Below are 13,627 nucleotides of genomic sequence, written 5' to 3'. Positions count from 1 at the left end.
TGAGGGACATTCAGGTTATTTTCAGTTTTGGGCAAGTACAAACAAAGCTGCTATAAATATTCATGTACAGGTTTTTGTGTCATAGGTTGTCATTTCACTTGGGTAAACACTTGGGTCATATGTTAAGTGTATGTTTTACTTTATAAGAAACTACCACAGTGTTTTCCAAGTTCCAGTTGTTCCACATCCCCACCAGTCCATAATCTAGTGAGTTTTCTTCTTTTGTTGTTGTTTTTTAAGCTATTCTAATAGGCATCTCATTATGATTTTAATTTGCATTTCTTTAACGACTAAGATGTTGAGCACATTTTTGTGTGCTTATTTGCCGTTCATATATCTTCTCTGGTGAAGTCATTCAATTCTTTCACCCTTTTTTTTTTTTTTTTTGCTGAGGAATAGTCACCCTCAGCTAACATCTGTTGCCAATCTTCCTCTTTTTGCTGAGGAAGAGTCAACCTGAGCTAACATTTGTTGCCAATCTTCCTCTTTTTGCTGAGGAAGATTCACCCTGAGCTAACATCTGTTGCCAATCTTCCTTTTTGTATGTGAGCCACTGCCACAGCATGGCCACTGACGAGTGGTGTAGGTCCATGCCCGGAATGGAACCCAGGTCACTGAAGCGAAGCACACTGAACTTAACCACTAGGCCACCGGGGCTGGCCCCATTTTTTTTTTTTTTTTTTTTTAACGGTGGTGTTTGCTTTCCTCTTTATGAGCTCTGAACACTTTATACATTCTGGATAAAGGTCCTATGTCTGATATATGATTTGCAAATACTTGCTCCCAGTCTGTGTCTTCTCTTTTCTTTTACTTAACAGTGTCTTTTACAAAGTAAAAGTTCTAAACTTTGATGAAGCCAACTTATCAATTTTTTCCTTTTATCGATCTTGCTTTTGGTGTTGTATCTAAGAACTCTTTGCCTAACTCGAGGTAACAAGGATTTTCTCCCTTCTAAATATATTTTTTTTTCATAATTTTATTTATTTTTCCCCCAAAGCCCCAGTAGATAGTTGTATGTCATAGCTGCACATCCTTCTAGTTGCTGCATGTGGGACGCGGCCCCAGCATGGCCGGAGAAGCGGTGCGTCGGTGCGTGCCTAGGATCCGAACCCGGGCCGCCAGCAGCGGAGCGCACACACTTAACCACTAAGCCACGGGGCCGGCCCTCCCTTCTAAATATTTTATAGTTTTCCATTTTCCATTTAAGTCTGTGATTGACTTTGAGTTAATTTTTACATAAGATGTGAAGTATAGGTTGACATTCTTTTTTTTTGCATATGATATCTAGTTCTTCCAAAAACTAGTTGTTGATAAGACTATCCTTTCTCCACTGACTTGCCTTTGCACCTCTGTCAAAAATCAAATAGCCAGGGGCCAGCCCGGTGGCGTAGCGGTTAAGTTCGCACGCTCTGCTTCAGCAGCCCAGGGTTCGGATCCCTGGTTGACATTACGCACTGCTCCTCAAGCCATGCTGTGGCGGCATCCCGTATACAAAATAGAGGAAGATGGGCACAGATGTTAGCTCAGGGCTAATCTTCCTCAGCAAAAAGAGGAAGATTGGCAACGGATGTTAGCTTAGGGCCAATCTTCCTCAAAAAAAAAATTTTTTTTTAAATCAAATAGCTGTATTTAATGGTGTGGGTCTATTTCTAAACTCTTTATTCTGTTCACTGATCTATACCACACCGTCTTGATTACTATAGCTCTTCAGTAAGTCTTAAACATTTTGTGTGTGTGTGTGAGGAGATCAGCCCTGCACTAACATCTACCAATCCTCCTCTTTTTTTGCTGAGGAAGACTGGCCCTGGGCTAACATCCGTGCCCATCTTCCTCCACTTTATATGGGACGCCGCCACAGCATGGCTCGCCAAGCAGTGCGTCGGTGCGCACCCAGGATCTGAACCGGCGAACCCCGGGCCGCTGCAGCAGAGCATGCGCACCTAACCACTTGCACCACCGGGCAGGCCCGCTCTTCAGTAAGTCTTGAAATCAGGTAGTATGAGTCTTCCAACTTGCTTTCCTTTTTCAAAAATGTCTTGGCTATTTTGGTCTCTTTGCCTTTCCACATAAATTTTAGAATCAGCTTGTCAAAGACCTTTTAAACCTTACCCAAAAGTGTCCAGTACTTTTAGGTGGGAATTAGCTGCCTAGGTTTACCTTAAGAACAATGATGGGTGTCTTATAAAGGTTGGAAACCTTATGTTTATTTTTCAAGGTTCTGATTTTTCACTTGCACAGATGTTCTGAGACTTCCTGCAGTTGTGCAGAAGGGAAGAAAAATGCTCTGCATAAAGATATGTATTAATATTATTTGGTACAAAAAAGTTGAAAACATAATTTTCCTAAAAGACATGTTATCCATTTCAAACAGTGAAAATAAAAATGTTAAACTTCTTGTACTTTACAGTGGTCCCTCTGTTGCCAGTAATTTTTCCTAACTCCTCACCTAACTCCTACTTATCCTTCAGGTCTTACCTTGGACATTCCCCCTTCCACAGCCTTTCTTGATCCTCCAAATATGGATTAAAGGTTAACTTGTTTCCATTGCACCCTGAGGTCCCCTATCATCACTCTTAACATATTATATTCTATAACTGACAGTTAACTTGTCTGTTTCTCCCATCAGAACATAAACGCTGGGTGGGCAGGAACTAGCTCCACTAGCTACTTCCTTCTTAACTCCCAGCAGAGTGGGCAGTGCATAAATCTTTATTTTGAATGACAGCAAGAAAGAGAGGAAGCTAAAAAGAGGATATCCTACTTTGCAGACATACTGTAAAAGGAATCCTCCAAAAGAGTAGAAAGTGATAGCAGCCTTTAAAAAGGAGAGATCTTGGGCCGGCCCCGTGGCTTAGTGGTTAAGTGCGCGTGCTCTGCTACTGGCGGCCCGGGTTCGGATCCCGGGCGCGCACGGACACACCGCTTCTCCGGCCATGCTGAGGCCTCGTCCCACATACAGCAACTAGAAGGATGTGCAACTATGACATACAACTTTCTACTGAGGCTTTGGGGAAAAAAAAGGAGGAGGACTGGCAATAGATGTTAGCTCAGAGCCGGTCTTCCTTGGCAAAAAGAGGAGGATTAGCATGGATGTTAGCTCAGGGCTGATCTTTCTCACAAAAAAAATAAAAATAAAAATAAATAAAAAGGAGAGATCTTCAATAAATGCATGAAGAGATGAAGGGCAAACCTACAGATTAAAAGATATATAGTAGACATGTGAAAAACATAATATCTGGACCTTACACCTGGATACTATTTCAAACAAACAGTGGAAAAATTACTGAGAGGGCTGGCCCCGTGGCTTAGCGGTTAAGTGCTCGCGCTCCGCTGCTGGCGGCCTGGGTTCGCATCCCGGGCACGCACCGATGCACCGCTTCTCTGGCCATGCTGAGGCTGCATCCCACATACAGCAACTAGAAGGATGTGCAACTACGACATACAACTATTTACTGGGGCTTTGGGGAAAAAGAAATAAATAAATAAAATTAAAAAAAAAAATTTCTGAGATAACTGGGGATGTGTGAAAATCCAACTGGATAATTGATGATATTAAGTAATGCCTGTTAATTTTTTGTGGGATTTTTTTTTAGTCCTTATCTTTTAGACATATATACTGAAATACTTATTCATGAAATTATGATATCTGGGATTTGCTCAAAAATAATCTGGATGGGGGGCCAGCCCAGTGGTGCAGCGGTTGGGTTGGCACATTCCGCTTCGGCATCCCGGAGTTCACTGGTTCAGATTCTGGGCACGGACCTGCTCACTGCTCATCAGGCCATGCTGAGGCGGCGTTCCACATGGAAGAGCTACAACTCTGCAACTGTGATACATAACTATGTACTGGGGCTTTGGGGAGAAAAAGAAAAAGAGGAAGATTAGCAACAGATCTTAGCGCAGGGTCAATCTTCCTCAAAAAAGAAATAATAAAATTAAAAAAACAAAAATAATTTGGATGGGTTAGTGGGTAGGGGGTACATAGATGAAACAAGATTGGTATGAGTTGACATTATTGTAGCAGAGTGATAGGGATTCATTATACTGTTCTGTCTACTCTTGCATATATTTGAAATTTTCCATGATAAAGAGGTAAAAAGATAACATATTTACAGAATTAATTCTTTTCTTCTTTACATTAATTCCCCAAGGAAAGGGAGAAAAAGGAAAGTATGGACAGTTAAGCCTTCAAACAAGTTGAGACTCTGGTGATTCCCAGCATTTGATTCTCCAGTGAAAGCCAGACATCCTGTTTAATGCCAATATTAAAAATGCTTAGCTAAAATCTACCAACAACTTTAGATACTCTGCATAGTCCTTCCTTTCATAAAACATGTCTCTGCTTATATTTCAAAATCATGAACTATACTAAAAGCACCTAATTATACCAAACTGTCCTTCCAAAAAGCAACAACAACATGTATATCTTTTGCTTGCCATCAGGTATATTTATTTCAGTGTTTTCAGTTCTTATATACCTACTGAAAAAGCTATGGGTAGCAGAAAACTGGAGAGAGTTAGTTTGCTCGGGTTCCCAATCCCAACTCTGAACTAGCCTGGCATCGCTGGTTCAAAATTGTCCGGTGGTCTTCAAAACAAATCTTCTGAGGTTCCACTTCATAAAAATCACCTAGTTTCTAATCTAATGCACTCAGAGGGAAAAAGTCCCTTTTTTTCCGTATTTATAATGGAACTGATTAAGAAAAGGCAGTTTTTCTAAGTCTGGTAAACCAGGGAGAATAGGAAAAGAAGATGTACAGCTGACATGCACACTAATTTCCTTTTATTGAAAATTCTACAAACCTATATATGTTTTTATTTTAAGCATGGGGCCGGCCCCGTGGCTTAGCAGTTAAGTGCGTGCGCTCCGCTGCTGGCGGCCCGGGTTCGGATCCCAGGCGTGCACCAACACGTCGCTTCTCCGGCCATGCTGAGGCCGCGTCCCACATCCAGCAACTAGAAGGATGTGCAGCTACGACATACAACTATCTACTGGGGCTTTGGGGGAAATAAATAAATAAATAAATAAAATTATTAAAAAAAAAAAAAGCACGAATGGTATTCGTATTTAACAGTGAGGGGCTGGCCAAGTGGCGCAAGCGGTTAAGTGCACGTGCTCCGCTGCGGCAGCCCGGGGTTCGCCGGTTCGGATCCCGGGCGCACAGTGACACACCGCTTGTCAAGCCGTGCTGTGGCAGCGTCCCATATAAAGTGGAGGAAAATGGGCACCAATGTTAGCCCAGGGCCAGTCTTCCTCAGCAAAAAGAGGAGGATTGGCAGATGTTAGCACAGGGCTGATCTCCTCACCAAAAAAAATAAATAAAAGTGATACTATTCTTTCCATTAAGCTGAAAAGTTTTGTGTTTTATTCTTGTTTGCAATCTAAAAACTGCTAATTTAAGCCAAGTATATATAGCACATTAAAAATTGGAAAAATAAGGAAAAAGATTAGCATTGTATGAACTACTATACAGAAGGTACTTAGTGCCACATTCCCATAAAGCCAATCCCTCCAGATGATGTGAATGAATAACATATAAAGCAACTAGAGCTTAGACTCACAGGGTCATCACGCTGGCTTTAACTATTACTTACACCCTAATGATTTCTAGATCTGCATCTTCATTCTAAACCTTTCTACTGAACTCAAGACCCAAATATCCAGAAGCCTACCAGACATTTGCTCCTAGATTTCCCAGACACCTCAAATCTAATATACCAAAATCAAACACATTTTCCCTCAAATGTAACATCCTCTTACTCCTGTATTCCCCCACCTTGGTTAATGACACCACCGCCAACTTAGTTGCCCAAGCTAGCAATTTCAAATCCACCTCTGACAACTCCTCCCTTACATACTCCCAACATAAAGTCAGTAAGATCCTTCTAGTCAGTCTCCTTAAAAGCTCTTTAATTTGTCTACAATTCCATCATCACACCAGTCTCATAACCAACTAGTCTCTGCAGCCAATTGCACCTTTTTAAATCTAACTTCCACACTGTCAACAGTGTTACTTTTTCTTAAATAGTGATCTGAAAGTATTCCTTACCTGCTTTAAAACTCTCCCATGACTCTCTAGCACCTACGAAATAAAATTCAGAGCCCTCACCAAGGCCATCCACAACTGGGCTCCAACCCATCTTTCACCTCACTTCCCTCCCTTCCTTCCTCATACTCCATGATCTAGCCACATTAAATCACTGGCCCACAGGTCCATACTCTTATACCTCTGTACCCTTGTGTAAGCTATTCTCTGCGCTTGAAGCACTACCCTCTCCAATCCTTTTTTGTTGAAGCAGCCAAATTGTATTCATCCTTCAAGGCCCAAGTGACTCTTCCTCTAGGAAGCCTTCTCCAACTTTCCCCTCCCCCCACTACGCAAAACCAATGCTCCCTCCCACAGCACTTAGTGCAGATCTCTATGATGGCACTTATGTACTGATTCATAATTACTTATGTGTTGGTCTCCAATTAAAATGTGAGCTCTTTTTTTTTTTAATTTTATTTATTTTATTTTTTTCCCCCAAAGCCCCAGTAGATAGTTGTATGTCATAGCTGCACATCCTTCTAGTTGCTGTATGTGGGACGCGGCCTCAGCATGGCTGGACAAGCAGTGCGTCGGTGCGCGCCCGGGATCCAAACCCGGGCCACCAGCAGCAGAGCGCGTGCACTTAACCGCTAAGCCACGGGGCCAGCCCAAAATGTGAGCTCTTTAAAAACAAGTATTATGTCATTCATATTTTAATTCCCAGTGCCTAGCATAATGCCTAACACCTAGTAGGCACTTAAATGCCTGCTGAATCTGACTGCTGAAAGAATCAACTCCAACATCTTTCCATGAGACTAGCAAGTCCAAAAAGCTTAAGAGATTCAAGCCTAGTTTTGGCTTAAGGTGAAAAGAAAAGACACTACACAAATACATGCTTATGTTATTTCTAGTTTTTCATATTTTTCCCTCCTGGCTTCAGGGTTAGTTACCAGAAAATCAGTAACTAAGTCTTTTAAAGCACTCCTTAGGGGCCTTCCTGGTGGCATAGTGGTTAAGTTTGCACATTCTGCTTCGACAACCCAGGGTTCGCCGGTTTGGATCCTGGGCGCGGACCTACTCACCACTCATCAAGCCATGCTGAGGTGGCGTTCCACATGGAAGAGTTACAACTCTACAACTATGATACACAACTATGTACTGGGGCTTTAGGGAGAAAAAGAAAAAAGAAGAAGATTCGCAACAGATGTTAGCACAGGGCCAATATTCCTGGGGGGGAAAAAAAATCACTCCTTAAATGACCTGAATTTCCCCATGAAACAGTACAATCCAGTGCTGTACCAAACCACCATTTTACAACTGAGCTATCAAATCTGATAACTTATTATCCTACTTGTATTAAGTGCATCTTTAGTAAAGAAAACTTAGCATTTTTCCTGTTGAGCTGTATTCCTTTTCACTCTAAGTTACAAAGCTCTGAAAGGGACATAACCAAGACCTTGACAGTCGGGCCAGCCCCGTGGCTTAGCGGTTAGGCGCACGCGCTCCGCCGCTGGCGGCCCGAGTTCGGATCCCGGGCGTGCACCGGCGTGCCGCTTCTCCGGCCATGCTGAGGCCGCGTCCCACGTACAGCAACTGGAGGGATGTGCAGCTATGACATACAGCTATCTACTGGGGCTTTGGGGGGGAAAGTAAATAAATAAATAAAATCTTTAAAAAAAAAAAAAAAAGACCTTGACAGCCAATGAAAAGACAGAAATAGATATTAAACACTTCTCTGCTGAGAAAGCATTCACCTCTCACCAAGAGTACAGTGAATTCACACTTATCTCCCTTCTGCTCAGCCGTAAAGCTTCAGCCCTTCCCCTGGCCACTCTGCTTCTCACATTCACTCTCACTTTCCAATTTATTACATTAGAATCATCTTTTGCAGTTACTATAATATTTTAGGAGTTTAAACCCAAGAATTAGGCTCACGTCTCTTCTGAAAATGTTCCAAGCTTCCTGTCCTGCTCTGCTGCATTAGACAACGTTACTCTGCCAAAGTCTTAGCTCATTTCCTCCTCCTGCTTGTACTGATATGGCAGTACACATCAATAATGCCCTCTCCCTTCCCATTTTCAGACTTCACTGTCTGCTTGGAATGCCCTATCTCCCTTGTCCATCTGTGAGGGCCTGCCATACAAGTTCAGTACAGGAGGCCTTTACTGACAATACCTGCACCCAACCTTCCATCAGCTCTCATAACAAGTTGTACCTCCCTCTAGTAGAGCACTTACTGTACTTCATCAATCCTAAGACACACTTTTCCCCCCCAGGTTTCTCTGAAAACAGGATACATCTTACAACTGATGGCATGCCAGTCTCATTAGCAGTATTTCTTCTTTCTTAGTAGTATGTAAGATAATTGTGAGCCTTACAATCATTGGCACCACAGATTTGATGAAATAAGGTATGACATTCTTTTATAATTACTTTGCATACTTCTGTTTTCTCCATTAGACTGTGAACTCCCAGAGGGCAGGGGCTATGTCATAATCATCTTTTTGTGTGTGTGTGTGTGTGTGTGTGTGTGTGTGTGTGTGAGGAAGATCAGCCCTGAGCTAACGTCCATGCCAATCCTCCTCTTTTTGCTGAGGAAGACTGGCCCCTGAGCTAACATCCATGACCATCCTCCTCCACTTTATACAGGACGCCGCCACAGCATGGCGTGACAAGCAGTGCATCAGTGCGTGCCCGGGATCCGAACCCGGGTCGCCAGCAGTGGAGCGCACGCACTTAACCGCTACGCCATGGGGCTGGCCCATCATAATCATCTTTGACCAGCATAGATTTGGGCACAAAGAGCGTGTGTATCCAACAAACTCTAGTAATAATCAGCATTTATTTAGCATTTACTAAGTGTCGTACTATTCTAAACACTTTACATGTATTAACACATTTAACCCTCACAACAAACCCCATGAAGTGAGTATAATTATTATCTTCATTTTATCCATGAGGAAACTGAAATGAAGACACATAGGTAAGTTGCTCAAAGATACACAAAGTTGCAGAAATTTGAACCCATGTTTGCTGATTATGATTCATACTCTTTGTTATCATTTTTCCATTCAGCAAAGATTTAATGAGCAATTACTCTAGGCCAACTACTGTGCTAAACACTGGTAAGCACAGGCCGGCCCCGTGGCCTGGCAGTTGAGTGCGCGCACTCCGCTACTGGCGGCCCGGGTTCGGATCCTGGGCACGCACTGACGCACCGCTTTTCCGGCCATACTGAGGCCGCGTCCCACATACAGCAACTAGAAGGATGTGCAACTATGACATACAACTATCTACTGGGGCTTTGGGGGAAAAAAAAGGAGGAGGATTGGCAATAGATGTTAGCTCAGAGCCAGTCTTCCTCAGCAAAAAGAGGAGGATTAGCATGGATGTTAGCCCAGGGCTAATCTTCCTCCCCAAAAAAAAAAAAAAAAAAAAAAAACCACTGGTAAGCAAACTTTGGCTCAGCAGGCTACTCTGAACCATAAGCCCATTCTTGAAGCCTTTCCCCTCCGAACATCAGAACCAACCTATAAATTAAGTAAGTTTAATCCACTCTCCTTTCTACTTCTCCTTTTTAACATCTTCTCATATAGTCTTCCTTTTTTTTTTTTTATAATTTTATTTATCTATTTATTTTCCCCCAAAGCCCCCGTAGATAGTTGTATGTCATAGCTGCACATCCTTCTAATTGCTGTATGTGGGACGCGGCCTCAGCATGGCCGGAGAAGTGGCACGTCGGTGCGCGCCCGGAATCCGAACCCGGGCCGCCAGTAGCAGAGTGCGCGCACTTAACCGCTAAGCCATGGGGCCGGCCCTATAGTCTTCCTTTAAAGTTGTTAGCACTCTATCAAGAACCAAAACAAACAACAAAAAACAAACAAACCAACCTTTGTGCTCTATTATTAATTAACTGTAAAAATATCACAAAAGAGATTTCAGTTAAGGAATGGGTGGCAAGATCAGAAGGCCTGGAAAGAAACAAAGATTCTGTTTAGAAGTAAATATTCTCAGTAAAAAAGAGGGAGGTAAAAACCCCGTAATTTTGTTTTTAAATAGACTGTTTTAAAAAGTTTTGCCCGAGTCATGAGATGCTTTTTTAAGAAAAATGATTCATTTTATCAGAATAAAAATGAGCTGGTAAACCTTATTCCTTTTATTTTAGCCCTTGCTATGTCAGGGATTCATGCAAAGTCCTTACATCCCCACATTAAACACACTGCTCACACAACAGGCAATCAAGGCACACAACTGACCACCCCTTTCTCTCCCCCAGCGGAAGACTCCTCATTTGGTAAAAGTCATCTACTACATAAAAGTAACCACAAATAGGAAAAAGAATAGAAGGAGAGAAGGACAGGAAATTCTCACCACAGCTGAACAAACCTCTATCATTTTAACATAACACAGATGGCATTTATGGACTTGCTTGACTTGATGGTAATTTCCAAGAGAGGGAAAAATGCATTATCGAACTTAAAAATAAATGTCCAATTATTAAAAATAAAACAAGATGGGGGCCGGCCCCGTGGCTTAGCAGTTAAGTGCGCGCACTCCGCTACTGGTGGCCTAGGTTCGGATCCCGGGCGCGCACTGACGCACCGCTTCTCCAGCCATGCTGAGGCCGCGTCCCACATACAGCAACTAGAAGGATGTGCAACTATGACATACAACTATCTACTGGGGCTTTGGGGAGAAAAAGGAGGAGGATTGGCAATAGATGTTAGCTCAGAGCCGGTCTTCCTCAGCAAAAAGAGGAGGATTAGCATGGATGTTAGCTCAGGGCTGATCTTCCTCACAAAAAAAATAAAATAAAACAAGATGGCTAGGCCAGCTCAAACATTTTATACCTCTACTTCCTCTTCCATGTGGTACTCAAAGAATAAATTTGTATTCTGTAGGGGCCGGCCCCGTGGCTTAGCGGTTAAGTGCGCACACTCCGCTGCTAGCGGCCCGGGTTCGGATCCCGGGTGCACACCAACGCACTGCTTGTCCGGCCATGCTGAGGCCGCGTCCCACATACAGCAACTAGAAGGATGTGCAACTATGACATACAACTATCTATTGGGGCTTTGAGGGGAAAAAAATAAAATAAATTAAAAAAAAAAAATTTGTATTCTGTAAACAACCTTTAACAGTAACAAATTCTTCTTTAAACTTGCCTCTAAAAAAGAATAATCTGTATTATGGACAGCGATTTTTTTTTTTGTTTTTTCTGTGAAGATCACCCCTGAGTTAACATCCATGCCAATCCTCCTCTTTTTGCTGAGGAAGACTGGGCATGGGCTAACATCTGTGCCCATCTTCCTCCACTTTATATGGGACGCTGCCACAGCATGGCTTGACAAGCGGAGCGTCAGTGCGCGCCCAGGATCCGAACCCGGGCCGCCAGCAGCAGAGCGCTCGCACTTAACCGCTACGCCAGGGGGTCGGCCCCTGGACAGAGAATTTACTGGGAGAGCCAAGGAACTAGAGCAAAAAAGTTAAAAATGATATATCATTGTGCATTTCCAGGAAAGAGAGGTAAAACACGTTTTACCGGATAGAGAAGTTAAAGACAGAGAAATTAAAGACAACTAGGATTCATTTCCCCCATTCCCATAAAATAATTCATTCTCCTTATCTGTGAATCTTCAAGAATCTAGTACAGCCACTCCCTACCTTTGCTTAGATCAAAGACAACTCACTCACTAATTTCCAAAAGGCCTCGCCATTTCAAGCTCTCAGTCCTCAGAGCCAGCAAAACTGAAGCATCCATCTCTTTCTGTCCCTTTGAAGGGAGTTTCACCTCTCCTGCAAAAGCTGTCGCTAGAAAGCCGTTTTCTCTCTCTCGAAGCACACAATTTAACTCTGTTCTTTGCTTTTTCTACCCTAAACAACAACAAAGCCTCAGGAGTGCTCCTTCAGCCCCTCAGAAAAGAATCAGCCACCTCTTGGGCTCTTGCACAGCTGCTTCTGTCTTTCTCTGAGAGACACTCCACCCTGGAGGTTCCACCAGCAGGGTAACAAAATGTGGAGCTAATAAGCTGTTATACGCTTACCTGACCTCCAAAATAGAGACCAGGCCCTGGGGCAACCAGAGACTTCTTTGCAAAGGAAAACTTTTTTACACTTTAAAAATAACAAATTGTATTTGCACATGCCTCACTGGGCAGCGGTCCCCGCTTGTCTCAAACCAGTTTTCTCAACTTATAATAAAGCTCTCCACTTGTAATAAAGCTCATTAGTACCAACTGTGTTACCAGACCAAGCTGCATTCAGAAAGCCTTTAACATACTGGCCCTCCATTCTGTATTTCCTTCCTTTTGGGAAAGGAGCTACACATCATTTGAAAAAATGCCTGAGAGTATGGTATTTTTCGTACACAAGTCTGATAGCTAATTTGTCACATCACAGAACAAACTGGTATTTCTACACCTGATCTGCTGTGCCTGTGAGAAAGCACGTATGTACCAATTGAGGTTTTACAAACAACATGCTTCTTCTTGACAAAGAAATCAGTCATTCCATTAATAACAGGAAGGTCTAAACTCCAGTAATATTGTTGGTTCTATAGCAACATAGGCAAAGTATTTACAATTTACAATTTTCATAAATAATCTCAATCACATACGTGATACTTGCAATAGCCCTTAGAAGCACCACATCTTCCAGAGGTTCAGAAAGGTTAAGTGAGACCCGCCCAAGGTTATCCATCAGCTTTATCAGTGGTGGACGTGGGTTTGAACTTGTCGGACTCTAACCCCCTAACTCTTTTCCCAAGACCCCTCCCAGCTTTAAACAGAGGGCTCCTGACTCCCATCCTCTACCCAGAGCAGCCTATTACTCTGGCCGATCGGCCCTTCCCTGCCTGGATCAGAGTTGGCTTCTTCAGCTCCAGCAGGGCTTTCATCCTCCACCACCCTCCCCCCACGACCATTCTCTGAAAGAAGCGGAAAGGGAGAGGCGACCGAAAGCTCCTGGGGGAAGGGACGATGACAAACGGGAGAGCGCGGGACACTACCCTTGCCGCGAGCTCCTTCACTGTGCACCGCGCACCCCCTTCCCGCCGCCAAGCTGTCCAGCCCTGGGGCCGGCGATCTAACCACCCGTGCCCCAAATTCTCCCATCACCACCTCGAACTGACCCTCCCCCACGCCCCTTCGCCGCCAACAGGCAGAGCCCACACCCCAAGTTGAGGTATCCTTCCACCAAGCCACTCCCCTTCCCTCCTGTCGCCCACCCGCCTTCCATCACCACTCACTGTCGGTGACTGGGCCCGGCCCTCATGGCTGCTCAGTAGCCGCCCGCCGCTGCCACCGCTGCTCCACGCCCCGGCCCCTCAGTCGCCGCCACCGCCGTCGGCACTCGCCGGGAGTTGCTCCTGCGCCTGCGCAGCCTGGAGTGCCGGGGCCCTCTCGGGCCGCCCGCGCCTGCGCAGCCCGTGCTGGGGGCGTCTTCCTCAGTGCCTGATGCCCTGGATCCCCGGGTCTCAGGTGGACATGGCCGCTGGCTTCAAGGACTATTTAGGCTTATAGGCTTTGGCGGCTGCCCCAGGGTCTGAGGCCTCTGGAATATCTTGCCTAGGTTATTAAACGCTTGGACTGCGGTGCGAATAA

The 13,627-nt window shown here is 44.1% G+C and overlaps 1 protein-coding gene across 1 annotated transcript in view; it reads right to left on the bottom strand.

Annotated features, from left to right (window-relative positions):
* FAM222B (family with sequence similarity 222 member B) overlaps positions 1 to 13,362 on the bottom strand; it is a 68,745-nt gene extending 55,383 nt beyond the window's left edge. Inside the window, exon 1 of the mRNA XM_058560243.1 lies at positions 13,273 to 13,362. The gene's annotated coding sequence lies outside the window, so the exon portion shown is untranslated. The remainder of the gene's footprint in view (positions 1 to 13,272) is intronic.
* Between the last annotated feature and the right edge of the window lie 265 nt (positions 13,363 to 13,627).

The sequence above is a fragment of the Diceros bicornis genome, chromosome 18, assembly GCF_020826845.1.
Source record: "Diceros bicornis minor isolate mBicDic1 chromosome 18, mDicBic1.mat.cur, whole genome shotgun sequence".
Classification (NCBI taxonomy): domain Eukaryota; kingdom Metazoa; phylum Chordata; class Mammalia; order Perissodactyla; family Rhinocerotidae; genus Diceros; species Diceros bicornis.
This window is presented reverse-complemented; position numbering and strand designations above follow the sequence as displayed.